This window comes from Dromiciops gliroides, chromosome 6 (genome assembly GCF_019393635.1).
Source record: "Dromiciops gliroides isolate mDroGli1 chromosome 6, mDroGli1.pri, whole genome shotgun sequence".
NCBI classification, from domain to species: Eukaryota; Metazoa; Chordata; class Mammalia; order Microbiotheria; family Microbiotheriidae; genus Dromiciops; species Dromiciops gliroides.
This window is the reverse complement of record NC_057866.1, coordinates 39,512,790-39,527,477: the sequence shown is the minus strand read 5'-3', so window position 1 is coordinate 39,527,477 and position 14,688 is coordinate 39,512,790. Positions and strand designations below refer to the sequence as shown.

General features: G+C 39.0%; 1 pseudogene; it reads right to left on the bottom strand.

Annotated features, from left to right (window-relative positions):
- Window positions 1-2,254: 2,254 nt before the first annotated feature.
- The window catches only part of LOC122731970, a 32,482-nt pseudogene continuing 20,048 nt past the window's right edge, over window positions 2,255-14,688 (bottom strand).

Sequence of the window (14,688 nt, the reverse complement as noted above, 5' to 3'; positions counted from 1 at the left end):
TCAGCTCCTTTTTCCCACCTCTACTCCAGCAGCCTGCTCACCCTGGAAATTCTTCCATCCCTGTACCTCCTTCCCTTAACTAGTGAGTACTTTTCTGGAAGATGTATCCAGGCCATGCACCCTCACTTCTTTTCCAGCTGAGCTGCTGATTCCGCCTTACTTCCAGATGAGTACATCAACTTCACCTCTTTCTGATTCCCTTATAAAGTGTTGCCTTCACCTGGTGCATAGACTTCTTGAGGGCTGGTATTTGTATTTGTATTCCCAACACTTAACCTGGCACATAATAAGTTTTGTTGGGCAGTGAGGGTTAAGTGACTTGCCCAGGGTCACACAGCTAGTGTCAACTGTCTGAGGCTGGATTTGAACTCAGGTCCTCCTGAATCCAAGGCCAGTGCTTTATCCACAGTGCTACCTAGCTTCCCCATAATAAGTTTTTAATAAATGTTCTTTCTTTCTTTCTCCTTCTTTCTTTCTTTCTTTCTTCCTTCCTTCCTTCCTTCCTTCCTTCCTTCCTTCCTTCCTTCCTTCCTTCCTTTCTTTCTTTCTTTCTATCTACTATTATCTACCCAGTTATCAATTTATCTATCAACTTATCCACTGATCTACATGGTTTGGCCATGGCCAAGGAAAGGGATATTACCATCTCTCTGGTCTTGGACACTGTGCTGATATTCAGCAGTGCATCTCTTGGAGCTATCCTCATCACTTAGTAAAGTAACCAACCTACTGGGAAGTTCTGCTGAGAGGGAGAGGGCAAGAAGTTACCAACTTCTAAAGTCTCTTTCCCATCCCTGATCCTTTTTACACTTTTCGGTTTTTTTTTTTTTTTAAGTGAGGCAGTTGGGGTTACGTGACTTGCTCAGGGTCACACAGCTAGTAAGTGTTAAGTGTCTAAGGCCGGATTTGAACCCAGGTACTCCTGACTCCAGGGCCGGTGCTCTCTCCATCCACTTTTCATTTTAAGCCAATCCTTTACTGTCAATTTAGAAGTTAAGTTTTGGAGTCATCTGAGGTATGGAGAGACTCAATTGCCCATGGTCATGCTGTTGGTAAATGTCAGAGGGAGAATTTGAACACATCTTCTTGATGCCAAATCTGGCCATTCTGTTCACTATTCCATGCTGCTTTCTCTTTCTACATTAAGATCCCAAAATAAATAAATGAACTGTCCTTTTTTTCTATTTCCTGGCTCAAAAATGACCTCCATTGGGGCAGCTAGGTGGCGCAGTGGATAAAGCACCGGCCCTGGATTCGGGAGTACCTGAGTTCAAATCTGGCCTCAGACACTTGACACTTACTAGCTGTGTGATCCTGGGCAAGTCACTTAACCCCCATTGCCCTGCAAAAAAAAAAAAAAAAAAAAAAAGACCTCCATCCTTACATCATTTCTGAAGTACTGAAAAGCTATTGTTTTGATTGTCAGATTTAACTGACCATTATCTCTAAATCTCACTGCAGTAATTTACATTGTGCTTATAGACACTCACTAAGGATTGTTTTTTAAATTGTGATTAGCAACAGCATCAAAGAGTCTGATCTCACTAATTAATGTTCACCTGAGTAAAAGGGGAAAATTTTGCATACTCTCCTTGTCCAGATTCCCTTATGTTTATACTATTTCTTCAGCAACTAATTCACATCTATATGGATTCTCCTGTGATAATCAAATAGTCCTGTTAACAGCTCAAATTTCCTTTTCAAATATTGTCAAAATAATTTCCAACTTGTCCCTTTCCTTCATCCTAATAGCCTCCTCTCAGAAGCCAAGGATGACCATTTCATATGTTACCTAGCCACAAATCCTAAAGTAGTACAAAGTAAACAAATAAATATTCATTAAATAAAGGGGTTGGCTAAATGTAAAAACCATTCTTAGCTTGTGGGCCATACAAAAAGAAGTGGTTGGCATAATTGCATCTGCGGGCCTTAGTTTGCTGACCCCCTCATCTAACCCATTTTAAAAATTCCAGAATAATTTAGCCTTTTCAATTTCTATCAATTGTTCAAATTCATTAAACCTCCAAACATATTACAAATATGTCATTCTTATAGATAAGATTACTTTTATTAACGAGTTTTAAATAAAATGCTTTCAGAAAGCATAGTGACAATCATATTTTTAAGTATATTTAACTTCTCATCTAAGAAAATGTTATCACTTAAGGGTGACTATTGTACCCAAATTTACCCCTGAGGCAGAGAATCATGACTAATGAGTCTAGGTGGATTAAAGAGGTTATCAAATCTCTCATTTATTCTCTGTCCAGGCCAGATTACATTGGAACAATCTCAGACATACGTTCATCTGTACAATTTTTCAAAAGGAGACACTGAAACATCCCTTGGTGATTCATTCAAATGCAGACTGTAAGAACACATAAGAGTCATGAACTTGGGAAATTCTTCAAATGCAAGTACATAAAGGCCAGGGATGACTTCTTGAGTTAAGTATATACCCAGTCATAGGTCACCCTGTATGGTACCAACCTCTCTCCACCCACTAATAAGACCACACCGAACCTTGGACAACCTCCTTGTTTTATACAGTAGTCAAAACAACAAAATCCCAGTATAACAAAATAATTGAGTTTTGTTGGAGTTTACAGTACTTGGATTTGATATATATTTCAAGATCTGTGCCAATAATATTAAAAGATTGGTCCAGCTCAAACTATACTTATTATTAGCAATAACTAGAATTTATATAGCATGTTAAGGTTTGCAAAATGCTTTATAAATACTCTCTTCAAATATGACTTATTGTTGTATAAGACAAGAGGTTAATTAATTCTATGTTTTTTCTTACCCTATAAATGTAATTTATAACTGAATGTATAACTATTTTAAGTTAATGATTTATTTGGGGACATTATCATTTCTATAATAATATATTTTACTAAGTGTAACACTGCCTGTTCTTCTCTCTCTGGTTTTTAGATAACTCTCATCAGTTTTTTAGAAATTGTATTTTCCCTACATCTAATGACAAAAGAACTATAGAAGATTGAAAATGAAATTCGCTCTCTAAGAGACATTGTATTTCGTTAATATTACCTGTCAGTGCATTCTGCCCCATTGTTTTCTCACACCTAGCCTGACCCCTGCCATTCTGAAAAGGCAAAATTGTTGTTTCTTCATTCTATTAGAAAGCAGATACTTGGTTTTTCCTCTTTTGACATCAGTCGGCAACATCAGGCTATTCACTGTCCAAGTTACTTTCTTCATTAACAACAGATGGTCTAAAAGGAGAAAAAAAATGTTTAAGTCAAGTCAATATTTGGCTTCCAAATTAAAAATGGCCCTGTTATACTTCCCCTCCCCCTCTCTGCTTCATCATCTCCACTGGCCAGTCTCCATTTAGATGCTGGTATTCTGAAATGTTACACCCAGTTTCCCACTAACCGTGACATAAGCTGTAGCAAGCTGTCTGCTCTGATAGCCTGCATAAATCATCATTCCTGAAGGGAACAGATGTTCAGGGTATGAAAGAGTAATACCACAATTTAGTCATAATTAAAATTCACCTTAGCATGCCTCTATCACTGATCAGAGAATCATTTAGCTTCTCACCTGTACAAAAGCTCCCAGTTTCTTTTGCTTTATTCATTTGATTTCTCTTAAGTTTTCTGCTCTTTAAAGCTTACATGTCCCTTTGGTTTAGGAAACACATTTTTCTCTTTCATAACTTTTTCCCCCCTCATCCTTGTTATTTTTAAGAATATGACTTCTAAAATGGTTAGTGTGTGCTAAATGTAATGATTGTCCTTATTCTAGGAATGTAGGTGCATGCTACGAAATCTGTGCTGAAAGTCAAATCACTGCGCTAAAGATTTAAAAAAAAGTTTTTCATTAACTTATTCAGACCTGTATATTTTCAAAACTCTGTGCAGGAATTGAAGCTTCGAAACTCTCACTGATGTGAATGGGATTGTAGCTAAATCAGCATGTGTGGTTTTGAAAATATAAAGGTAAGCACACAAGCACCAAGTCATTCTTGAAGTTGCTTCTCTTTTTTTTCACAAAGGGTTTCATTATATAGATTATTTGCAACTGAGCCACTTATTTTGTTTACACATTCATTTTAGACTAAGTATTCTTTTGGAGAAAAAAGTAAAAATACAATGAATGCCTCCTTGATCTGTTCTGTAATCATTCTAATGATAGAAGAATAATTCTCTTTACAAGTAGCTGAAAGGAACTTTATTTATTTAAATGCTAAGACTTCCAAGCAAGTCTTTTCTAGGGCAACTACCTTAGAAAACCTGTGGTCTACTTTGACATGGAAACAGTACTTAACCAAAAAGTTGATACTAATTAAAGTAGAAAATAGGCTAGACAGTCTAAACAACTTCCATCTCCATGAACAGGTAAATAAAAAATTAACTTTCCTTGGTAAATTTTATGAATCAATTGGAATATCATTTAGCAATGGAGCACAAGCTCTGGGCTCACTCTCCAAACTCACATTTAGACTAGTTCCCCAGAAAGTGGCTACTATTCCTCCCTTTAGGGGTAACCCTAAAGGTTTGTCTCCATTGACTCATGAGCCCCCATTTCATATGTTCTCCAATATCATTTAACCAATCAATTTCTCCCCAATGTTAAATAACCAATGAACATCAATAAGACTTTACAAATGAGCTATTCATTAAGAAAGTATAGCAAAGATTAAAATACAAATATATTCGCCCAAATGTCTGAGACATGATCTCCACAAATATACAAAAAGTCCTGGGCAAAGTGGGCTCAAGTTTAGACAATATACATGGCAAAAGGGTAACATGCCGTCCTGTGGAAATTGTTGGGGGGTTTTTTCCTTCCTTCCTAGAGTTCTACTAAAGTTCCCCTCAGGTGGGCGTAGTTCCCTGCTAGGCTGTAAGGACTGTGTATCACCAGACGGTTTCACTTAAAAAGCACTTGCTGAAAATGCTGAAAAATGGGAGGAAAGCCAACGTAGCAGGAACAACATAACCACAAGACGTCAGCCGGCTTACGGTCAGAGGCGTTCACTGACCCTCCAAGAGTGAATCCTGCCCAAGTTTTCTCCTTACATAGTTGCCCTTCAAACTAGCTGGGTATGGTGTCCATCACATTTACCTTATATGTCACTCTACCAATTGATGAGCTATGTGTCTGTGAGAGAACATGCCCTATGTTGATTGGGGATAATGTCCTATTGCAACTTTTCTAAATTTGCTATTTCATTAAATTTTTAATTTGAACTAAATGCATCCTTCAGCTGACTAAGAAAGGTATTTGTGAAGCATAGTTTTCAGTTGCTAGGTGGTGCAGTGAATAAAATGTTGAGCCTGGAGTCAGGAATACCTCAGTTCAAATTCAGCTTCAGACACTTACTAGTTGTATGATGTTGGGAGTCATTTCACTTCTGTTAGCTTAAGTTTCCTCAGCTAGAAAATGGAAATAATAACAGGGTTATTGTAAAGATTCAATGAGATAATATTTGTAGAGCAGTTAGCACAGTTCCTGACATATAGTCAGTGCTACATAAATGCTTATGTCTTTTCCCTTTCCTGCTAGGGACCCACTTAGACCCTAGGCCATCCTTGTCTGGAGAACCCATTCTGCAAGGATGGGGGCTCCCATGTGCTACAAAGACATATACACATGAACCAGGCCTCTGTAAGGTTATCTCTCCTCTCTTCTGTATTTATCTTATATGTTCTGCTTCAGACAGGTAAGCCAAAAGTCACAGAGTATCTGATGTCTTAATAACTTTTTGAAAAGAAAACTTTTTGAAAGAAAATTATTTTTCTTTATTTTTTGCCATTTATGAGATCTGGTTTTTCACACATAAAGTAAATTCATTTCTCTGTGTGTGTGTATATATATATATATATATATGAATACATATACATACATATATATACATATATATACACATACATATATACACACACATATATACATATACATATATGCGGGCTATGGGGGTTAAATGACTTGCCCAGCGTCACACGGTCACACAACTAGTAAGTGTCAAGTGTCTGAGGCTGGATTTGAACGCAGGTCCTCCTGAATCCAGGGCCTGTGCTTTATGTACTGTGCCACCTAGCTGCCCCTGTATATATTGTATATGATGTGTGGTATTATAAATTAAAAACAAAAAGTAAAGAAGTTATTAAATATTTGTGACTTTTGGCCCATCCTGTATATGTTGTCTCCAGTCTCAGAATGTAAGCTCCTTGAAGGCAAGAACTGTTTTTGCTTTATTATTGTATCTCCAGCAGATAACACAGTGCCTGGTACATACTAGCTGCTTAAGAAATGTTTGTTGATTTACCAATTAAAATAACAATGCCGGGCATTATAAAATTAAGTGCTGAAATGAATGGCACAGATGATGAGCCCCCTAGGAGTTCAAAGAGGCAGGACCTCACTATAATCTAAAGTGATGGGAGAGTTTAAGGGGAGCCCAGAAGAATGAGTGAGATTCTGAGCCTGCCTCTGCTGGTTTTGTTCCTGTCTAGGGACCTTTCTGGCAACGAGTGCTATAGCATCTGGTGTTTAGCACAGAAGACTGACCCATCCTCATAGCACCCCAGTCTGCCTGATCCTTGGCGTGGCCCAGCTAGATCTGGCAACAGGATTTTCAAGAGCCAGGGGTAGGCAGGAGAGTATGAGCACTTGAAGTCATCTATTGCTGAGTGCTTTGGATACTGTGTATGGTCCACACCTTCACAGGGAATAACTATCATTTACATAGCACCTTTACAATTTATCTTCACAACAAGCTGAGACTTGGTGGGACATAATTTCTGACCGGATTATGGCTCTCGGGTGGTAAGCTAAAGAGGAACAGGAGAAGTACAATGGGCTTGGGGTAGCATTGTATAGTAAGAAGGAACCAGAAAGGGGACACAGGAAAGACAAAGTGGGGAAAAACAGGTGATTTGGGACAAAGAAGAAATAGGTGATTTAGGAAATGGATCTGAAGCTTAGCAGAGAGACATGATAAACTAGTCATGAGGGACTTCAATTATTCAGACATCTTCCATATCACTGTTTCTGTCCAAGACAGAGCGACTAATAACTTTTTTTAATAGAATTTTATTTTCCAAAATATATGTAAAAACAAATTTTAACATCAATTTTTTTAAAAAAATTGTTCCAACTTCTCTTCCCACCCCCACCCACTAGAACTCAAGCATTTCAAAATAAATTATACATGAGTAGTCATGGAAAACATTCCCACATTAGCTAGGTTGTGAGAAAAAAACAGTCAAAAAAACTCCCAAAACTTCAGACTGAGGAATTGTCAAAGGGAAAAAACATTTTTTTAAAAAATGTGTTTCCACTTTTTGATCTGCCTCAGTGATAAGTTCATCCTTCAAAGGGTGGAGGAACCAACAAAGAAATATTCTATTCATTATCAGATTCTCACTAACAGGCAAGTATCAATTGTTGAGGTGAAAATGATGGGAACTTTAGGAGGAACTGACCACTCCATCCGAGAATTTATGATAGAAAATAGAAAAAAAACCCAAGTCTGACATACACCCTAGATTCAAGGAAAGCAGACTTCAGTGGTTTCAGAGGAAATGTAGGTAGGATGCTATGGAGTGAAAAACTATAGAAATTTATTTCTATGTGTTGTATTGTGAGCTCTCTGAGGATGGGGATTGTTATACTTTTCTTCACATCCCTAGGATTTAGCACAGTTCCTGGCACATAGTGGGTGTTTGATAAATGTTTATTAACTCTGACTTTATTGTAAAGGAAGTCAGTTCAGGAGGGGTGGGAGATGTTCAAGAATTATGAAGAAAAAATGGAACTGCTCTGAAGAGATTGATGTGGATTTATAGGAGATTCAACAACAAATGTAGATTTGGCCGGGGGAGGCAGGCAATGAAGGTTAAGTGACTTTCCCAGGGTCACACAGCTAGTAAGTGTCCAGTGTCTAAGGCCAAATTCAGGTCCTCCTGACTCCAGGGTCGGTGCTTTATCCACTGCTCCACCTTGCTGCCCTAACAAATGTAGATTTTAAAAACAAAAGTACAGAAGATGAAAATAAGACCAGTTACCAGAGAATTAATATAAAAACATGGTACGGGCTTGTAAAAAACCCTGTCAGCTCAGAATGAGCTGAGGGTGGCAAAGGAAACTAAACACAATTAAAACAGCTTTTTAAAAATTATATTGAAAGAAGAATCAGAGTCAGCATAGGACCTCTGCCTGTGGTAGATGGGACAAAAGCAACTGATGTCAGGGAGAAGGCAGATTTGCTCAGGCTAAGCTGCATTTCTCTCTCTTCTACAAAGGAGACTGATCTTTGCACTGGAAAGCATCAAACAAAAATGACCAGCAGGAAGTTGAGAACACCTAAGCTCCTTGATGATGAATTCAATCACATGGCCCAGATGAACTACATCCTGGGGTGATGGAAGAACAAAGTGATTGTGAGCCACAGAGAGTGTCATTGAAAAGATCATGGAAAATGGGAAAAGTACCACAAGATTAGGAAAGGGCAAGTGTCCCAATATCTAAGACAGAAGACAAGAAAGAGAGACACAGAGCCAGAAAGACAGCGACAGAGTTTGCAAACCCCTGGCCAATGAGATGAACCTCATTCCTTTGGAAAATTCTAGAAAGTATCAGGACATATAGGAGGCTAGGAAGTGGTGTGGAGGGTCTGGGTGACAAAAAGATAAAATGAATGCTCGCCAATCAGAAGCCCAGATTCCCTAGGGACTCTCTGAGTCTCTCCTGAGCCCATATCATGTCACCAACTGACTATGTGACAGTTCAAACTGGACAGCCCATAGGCATCTCAAACACAACATGTCCAGAACAGAAAGCATTATTCTCCCACCAAACCCATTCCCAGCTTGTTAGACTGACTTCAAAAGTGCATGTGGGGGGCAGCTAGATGGCACAGTGGATAAAGCACCAACCCTGGATTCAGGAGTACCTGAGTTCAAATCTGGCCTCAGACACTTAACACTAACCAGCTGTGTGACCCTGGGCAAGTCACTTAACCCCAATGGCCTCATAAAAAAAAAAGTGCATGTGAACTGTGTCTCTCTCCCACTCAATAAACTCTAGTAGCTCTTTATTACTTCTAGAATCAAACATAAATTCCTCTCTTTGGGCATTTAAAGGCCTTCACAACCTAGTTCCTACCAACTTTTCCAGCCTTGACCTATTATACTATGGTCTAGCCAAATTGGGCTTCTTACTTATCCTCATCGATAGCTCTCCATCTTCCACTTCCATGCCTTTTCCCTATCTGGCTCCCATGACTGGAATGTACTCTCTCCTCACCTCTACCTCTTAGAAAGCCTTATTTCCTTCAAGTCTCCATTCCAGACCTACCTTCTATTCTACATTGTGCCTTTTCTGATACTCCAATTGCTAGTATTGCCCCCCCCAAAAAATGATGTGCATCTATTTTGAATATGCCTATATAGGTATAAGTCTTCCCCAGTTATTTCTGAACTGTTCTGCAAGGCAATGTCAGGACCAATATTTGGAATCATTACATGTTCCTTTAGGCTTCAATGATTTAAAAAGCACATTCTAAGGGGCAAACTTCAGTCGCATAGGGGAAACCAAACAAAGGAAAATGAAAAAATCTTGAATTTCCCCTCTATCTAATCTCAAATCACTTCTTTTTTAGGTATGACTACTTTTCCATAACTGGTTCTATATCATGTTTGTGTCTTGATATTGTCTCAATGGATGCAAAAGTCCTTAAAGAACCCTTATGGATCGCCCACCTTGCCTCCAAATAAAAGTTCCAGTTCATCTAATCAATATTTCTCTCCTCAAAAAAGCAGTGACTTTGCTTAATCAGGAACATCTGTGGCTAGGGAAGAACATGAGGCAATCCTTCCCAGTAGGCACTTGGAGAGCTATAGCTCTAAGTTCTGTTGATCTAGGGAGCAAAATACTGAGACTAAAAATTGAATTTATATTTTCCAAATGGCAGTACAACAATCGTTTCATTAAGTTGACCGTTATTTTAATTGTAGCTACACTGTATTTTTGGAAGAGATTAACCTTTTACTAATAGTGATTAATTAGCGCTTTCATTATCCTGTCCCTTATTGCACTTACTGGAGTCTGGGTCTGGAGGACAGCCAATAGTAGAAATGAGAAGGTCACAGGTAAAGTCTGGAAAATATACAGGCTTTGGGAAAAAGCTACTGAGGTAAGAGGGAATAAGGAAAAGTCGAAGGATCTAAAGAGAAGATGAGAGTGGTATGGGAGGTGGACTGATGGTCAATATAAGTAGTAGCATATTTTATTATAGAGGAAACATTAGGAGAATTAAAAGTTGGGAAACAGAGGAATCAAATATTGAAAACAGACTTGGACCTCAGTTCTTACTAACCCAAACTCAAAAGCAAGAGAAAAAATAGTATCTCATTTGAGAATTTTAGAGACATGATTATGATTTACCAGTAACATGTATTAGTAATAGAAAAGAGGATAAAATGTTCTGAAAATGGGTTTTCTTCATTTTAAAATGTACAACATCCATTTAGATACATTATTAAGTGGTTGTTTTGAAAAATAACATGTTGGGGGGCGGCTAGGTGGTGCAGTGGATAAAGCACCGGCCCTGGATTCAGGAGTACCTGATTTCAAATCTGGCTTCAGACACTTGACACTTACTTGCTAGCTGTGTGACCCTGGGCAAGTCACTTAACCCCCATTGCCCCACAAAAAAACCCAAAAAACAAGAAATAACATGTTGAATGAATTATTCTATATGACTGACACAGTAGTGAGGATCACCTAAATGAAGAATAATGTCAATCATGTCACTCCCTCCTTGGAACACTGGGGAGACTCACAATTGTTTCTCAGAACATATTAACACTTCTGATCTTTGTTCAAGACTCATGGTCTCCATGAAACCTTTTCAGGCAAGACCTAATCACCCCAATCAGTGCAAAAACACCTCAGTCTTTATTTTTTCTCCTCTTAATTTCTTGATTCCTATGTACTGTGCGATCTTTGCATAATTACCCTAGATATTTATACCGGTATCTATATAGTTGTATCAACCCTAAGTTTTTCCTAATTCTCTTACTCACCCTCTAATCCCAACTTGAGTTCTCCAGCCCCCCAACCCCAAAAAACCGAATTGCCATTTTCTATGAATACTTCATTTCCACCTTTAAGCCAATGCATCTCTACTTACCATTAATACTCATTCATTCTTCTTTCCATATACAGTTTTCTAGGCAAAAGGCACTATGGAGGTCATAAGTGAGAGAAGGAGTTTCCAATCTGGTAGAAGACATGAGATATGCACATAATTATAATTACAGCAAACCAGAGAAAATTATATAAGATAGATCGATCCAAAGTGCCTGAGGAGTTCAGAAGAGGGGAAGGTCATTTCCACTTGGGTAAATCAGGAACGCCTTCATGGAAAGAATGACATTTGATCTAGGCTTTTAGAAGACACAAGCGATTTTGATAAGAGAAAAAAAAAGTAGTGGTTGAGTCACGGGGATGAGGATGGGGATTGGGGGGCATACTGGGAAGCCACCAGTGACTAGGGATAGAAGAGGGAGTTAGGGAACGACTAAGAAGAGAGTGCTAACTGGCCATGCAAAGCAATGACTCTGGGTCTTGGAATCTCAGTGGGAAGAAGCTAGTCAACCAATGACACATTCCTTAGTCCCCAGAAGCTCCCTCATATGTGTCTACAGCTGCCACAATGAGGCCAACCTTTGAACTTTCTAAAAGGAAGCACCACCCCCCTTACCGGTCAACACAAAATTATTAAAGCAGGTTTAACTTCAGGATCAACTTTGTATTTATCACAATTTTGGAAGCAACAAAAATATCAGGCCTCCTCCTCAATTTTCCCCCCTACTTTTTTGAGATACTTTCAATTTCCTTAACAGTATACATAACTACAATCAGGGCTGGGGGAAGGAAAAGAAGTTTAAATAGTGTGGGAAAGGGAACACATTAGTTGGGATGCATTTCTGTCCATATGTAAATTAATCAGAGCCTTTTCTTTTTTGGTAGCAAGAGTCAGAAAGCTGAAGGACGCTGAGAACCTGGAGAAGAGAGCATCATGGGAAAGGGGGAAAGGGAGGGCTGGGAATGGCAAGGACTAACTTCTCTTACTACACAATTGAATTCAGCAATCTGTTGTTCAGTCATTTCAGTCATGTCTGACTGTTTGTGACTCCATTTGGGGTTTTCTTGGAAAAGTTACAGGAGTGGTTTGCTATGTCCTTCTCCAGAAGTCAAGAATACCTGAGTTTAAATCCTTACCTCAGACACTTACTAGCAGCATGACCCTGGGCAAATCACTTAATTTTTCTGTACCTCGGTTTCCTTATTTGTAAAATGGGAAGGATATTATTAGTCCTTTTCTTCGAGAGTTGTGAAGATCAAATGAAATAACCTATTAAAGTACTTTGCAAAACTGAAAGTACTACTATATTACATTATATTATTCTATCATGTTATATCATATTTCATATTGCATCATATTATATCATATCACATCATATCATATTATATCCACTATTGTTTACCTTCGAATGTACCTTCAGACAAAAGCAGTATTAAGAAAAATTTGTAAGGAAGTATGTGTGCGTGTGCGTGTGTGTGTGTGTGTGCGTGTGTGTGTGTGTGCGTGTGTGTGTGTGTGTGTGTGTGTGTGTGTTCTTTACTTTCTAGGTATTTTCAAGTAAATTTCTTAGGTTTCTGGATGGGAGCTCTACAAAGTTATGATACCCCTTTATGCCACAGGTGCCTCTATAAAGGATTTCCCTTTTCTGGGGCTGTTTCCTCAGCTCAAAAATGAGGAGACTTGGCCCAAATTGTCTCTAAGCTTCATTCCAGCTCTCAATGTAAGTCTCTTATGACCAGAAAGTTAATGATGACAGAAAACAGTCCTTATAGTCCAATCTCACTTTTCAAGATTGCCAAGGGTGTCAGTCAACTCCCCACCCCCCACCTTCACCTATCAACAAAAGTATGCTGATATCACAGACTGGGTATGCAAAGCAACTTAAGAAGAAGAAAGAATGAAAAGCATGCAGATCAAACTGTGTTAATTCCTTTTGACAGGTGGAGACCCCAGAAGAGTGCCACAGGGTCTGGTGGGCATTTTAAAAATCACATCCTATGTTTTATCCTGATGGAGGTATTTTTCCATGTGAAGCACCTATAGGTGTTTTACTTCTTTGCCGAGGGGCTGTCCATTCTGCATAAGATTGTCATCAATATTAGGCCTTAGCACTGATTGCAGGTGGGAGAGAGATCTTCAAGGGAAAACCAAGTGCCTCCTCCCAGGGCTCTCCCACTTGTCATGAGACTGACGAAAATGTACTGGGAAAGGGGCTGTTGGGCCAGAAGGACAAGCAGGACTGGCTGATGGCTGCAGTGCTGATGGTCATTCACACTTTTCCTTTCAGGTTTGTTTGGTTTTTGTGTGTGTGTGTGTGAGGCAATGGGGGTTAAGTGACTTGCCCAGGGTTACACAGCTAGTAAGTGTCAAGTGTCTGAGGCTGAATTTGAACTCAGGTCTTCCTGACTCTAGGGCCGGTGCTCTATCCACTGCACCACCTAGCTGCCTCTTCCTTTCAGTTTTAATGGACCCTTCTGTATCCCAGTCCTTAGCGTCATGATCTTTCTGTAATTTTCTTGCTGGTTCACTTTTCTAGCAACTTCATTTTCCAGTCCAAAGTCAGAGCTATTTCTCTTAATGCCTGTGAACCTTGGAAAGCAAGATGCTTCCTGTGTGAGCCCAGAATTCCCTTCCATTTTAAGTTTTTAAAAATGCATAATTGTTACATAAGGCTGTTTTGGGGAATGTCCCTATTTTCTGCCCACAGAATTTCCCTGGCCAATCTTCCTTTTTCTAGCTTCAGACCTTCTTGCTAATTTCCTGTGAGCTGTCCCTGAAGTAGCCCTTTCTACTTCAGGAGAAGCTCTCAAAACCCCGGGGTAATCCGTAATTATACCCCAAAGCCTTACCATCTATCTGGGGGTTCCAATCTCCTCAACAGGGTCAACAAGTCAAATCAAGTCAACAAGGATTTATTAAGCATCTCTTATGTGTAGAGTATATACCTCCTCCCTCCTGGCCATTTTCTCTTGACAGATAAATGTTTGCATAACCATTAGTGACTCTACAAATTCGGTACTCTGTGGCTTACTCTGGCCTCCATCCAAGCTTCTGATATGCCCAAATATACATGTGGATTTAGGGGAAGAGATTTTGTGCTAGTTAATCCTATTGGTAAGATTGCTTGCATGTTATCTGTTCACTGCCCATTGTTCTATTTGGTCCACCATCCACAGATGATAGGGACACCTGTCTTCTGGTGTGATATTCTGTCCAAAGCCATCCAGGTGTCCATCTATGACTCTAACACATAAATCTTATTGAAAGGGAACCTGGCACATTGGTAGAGCTGTGAATTGGTCTATCCATTCTATAATTTTGAATTATGTTTAAAAAGTGAATAAAATAATAAAACGCATGCTTTAAATGTGGATAAAATATCTATATCTTTTAACCTAGAAATTCCACTAGTAGACATTTACTCTAAGGAGGTCAAAGATTAAAATATGATGCATGACAAACTACTTAAAGCAGCATTTTTATACAATTAGGCAGCACAGTAGATAGAGTGTTGAACTTGGAGTCAGAAAGCCCTAAGTTCAAATCCCATCTACCTC